Source organism: Chelonus insularis, unplaced genomic scaffold (genome assembly GCF_013357705.1).
Source record: "Chelonus insularis isolate UGA/USDA-ARS -01 unplaced genomic scaffold, ASM1335770v1 contig_23_pilon, whole genome shotgun sequence".
Lineage (NCBI taxonomy): Eukaryota > Metazoa > Arthropoda > Insecta > Hymenoptera > Braconidae > Chelonus > Chelonus insularis.
Window position 1 is genome coordinate 380,878 of NW_023276443.1, and position 2,928 is coordinate 383,805.

A 2,928-nucleotide genomic window follows, 5' to 3' on the forward strand; every position below is an offset into this window, starting at 1 on the left:
ATTTTCCAATAGGACTTGATAGAATGTAATGGGAATATTATCGACTAAGAAATACCTATAGAATAATGCAGAATCATATTCGATGCTGTAACAGGGGTTCTATACAAAAATTTTCGACAGCAAAATAACCGCGACAAAATAAACACGCGATAAGATAACTACGTTACACGTCTCTACGATTAATGGTTACAATAAACTATTAACTCCAATTTTATCTTTGAAAAATTAATTTTTCTATCAACAATTATTATTTAATAATTACATAACTGGTTAACATCAATGTTTTACATTTTCATTGAATCATATTTCATATAATTTCAACAGTTTTATCTAAGAAGTATAATTGATTAATGTTACTTTTCACTCATATACATACTTTTTAATTTTGAATATAGAAATTAACAAATAAAATAAATATTTCGAAAATAATACTTTGTCATATTCATGAAAACAAAAAACTTTATCACTCAAATTATTAAGCTCTTCGATTTCTTTCTTACACTCTCATCCTGTCAAATTAAATTATTACATTACTGTCAACTTCAATTCACTGCACCAACGCAATCTTTCGTTTCATTGCAGATACAAAGATATAAGACAATGGTATTTTTACACACTGACTATGGCGATATTTGAACATATCAATCGGCCATCTTAATAATTTAAATTCAGAATTGATGCAATATCGTGTAAATATGATACCTTTTTTTTTCTTATTATACGATGATACAATCTCTTTGAGCCGATGATTGAGATCTACATATGCTCTTTTACGTTTTGCTGCTATTTCAAGACCTGTAGTAGATTGTGTTATGTAAACATCAGCAGCTGTTTGCTCCATTTTCATCACATCTATGAATCTACTGGTACTAGAATGACTAATTCATACTTTTCTGTTGAAGGAACCATGGCATCCTTCAATTGAATTATTAGTTCGTATATAACCATTGATTACTGCGTCATAACAATTCCAAAGTGGTATGGAAAATAATGGTTTCAGTCGTTTTTTACCAATATTCATTTTCATGCCAACCCAGGTTCTTCCAAAATACTCTACTAATTGTTGTAAATTATCTGCATGTTCACAATAATACTTAGACTGAAGAAACTCATCAAAAGCTTGAATAACATTATTTTCTGGAATAAATGATAACGCCAATAACATTCGCACATTTAAAGCAAAACGTATATCGGTATTATAGAGCTTTTGTAAACCGAGAAACTGAACATTTCGCCATACACTTTGACAGAAATGAAACAAACAACCTCGTATTTTAACATTTGGAAAATATAAATTAAACACGTTAATAACTGCCATTTCAAAATCAACCATCATTCGATCAGGTTTCAGCTTCGATTCACGTTCTTTCAACACATTAAGTACATCCGAATAGGTTTGCTCTGACTTATCTGGCAACAACTTGTAGACGAGTGGTAACATTTTGTCATTGAACAGCCCATGAATCGTATACAACTGCTCAAAGATGGAAGGCACACATAAAAATGTGCCATCCCCTACCCATTGACTACATGTTGATAAACACCGTAAATTACGTTGTGTCGTAAAAATCAAAAATCTGAATTTTTTGGCACCACTGTCATAAAATAGCATATTATCACCGTTGCTTGTCACACGATATCCATCATTATTTGCTAATATATATTATAATGTGAAGTTGCGTTTATTTCCGTGGCTAATTTCAGGATTTTCATGATGGAAATTGATGATCATTATTTGATATTAATGTTTATGGAGGATTGTATCGTAGGATGTTGCGATTATTATATAATCATAAATTATTGTGTATGGTGTGAATTGACAATTTTTAAGTTGAGTGTATACAAACAATACATCATGCCGCTAAAGTAGTAGACTCCAAAATGGAGTTGTATTACACTTTTATTACTACGGTTATTTTGTCGCCCGGTTATTTAATCGCTGTTATTTTGTTGTCGGATATTTTAGCGCTGCACCGTAATAGGATTTGATATTATTCAACGGGAATATTGTTATCTCAGAATTGCCGATAGAATTAGTCGGACTGCATGTAATTTAATAGGATTTTGAAATGTAACGGATTCCTCTTTGATATGTAAGAGTCCTTTTGAACGTTGCAATAGGATTGGAAATTATCTAATAGGATTTTAATACTGTCGAAATTTCCTATAAGATTGAGGGTAAACCTACTGAACGCTTCAACAGGATCTTATTACCACAAAAAAAAATCACTTTAAACGAAAAGAAATTTCAATTCACTTTAAAGGTTTTGTATTTATACGAATTCGTTGTTTAAACATTTAGCTAAAAGAAAATTTATTTGAAACTTTGTCCGAAAAAATCCTGTTTATGGTGAGATTCGATTATGGTATACTCGGATTCACAGTCTAATACACCGCCGACTGCGCCATTTTGAAACATGGAAACGTGACTTTCGTCTAATCTATTTGAGTTAAAAATTTAAAACAATTTAAACATCGATAAATTTTGCTTCCCAGCTAGTATGTTAAGGAAGAAAAAAAATAATTGTCATTTGTAATAATACGACAGCTAAAATGCTACTTCGAAAGTATAACTTTGATCCAATGTTCCATGAAAAAATTTCATATTCATTAAAAGGAGACCATAAGAACAGTTTCTGACATTTGTGAGTAAAAATGCACATACATGTTGAGCGCGGAAATTGTTTTTCAAAATATTATTTTTATGTTAAAGTCTGAAAATAATGATATAGTTTTTAATTTAATTCTATCGAGACATAATTCGTTCCAGCGGTGATTAATGCAATTTTTTATAAGAAGAACGTAACGTCAAGATTACGAAGACCCGTTGATAATAGAAAATACTCTTATTAGTAGAGATGAAGTGAAAATACTAATTATCGTTTATACAATAAAATAGGGCTACCAACTAGCTACGTACTTTCTGAA

The 2,928-nt window shown here is 30.5% G+C and overlaps 1 pseudogene; it reads right to left on the reverse strand.

Annotated features, from left to right (window-relative positions):
• Positions 1-547: 547 nt before the first annotated feature.
• On the reverse strand, positions 548-1,441 carry LOC118064556 (uncharacterized; annotated as a pseudogene).
• Positions 1,442-2,928: the final 1,487 nt, after the last annotated feature.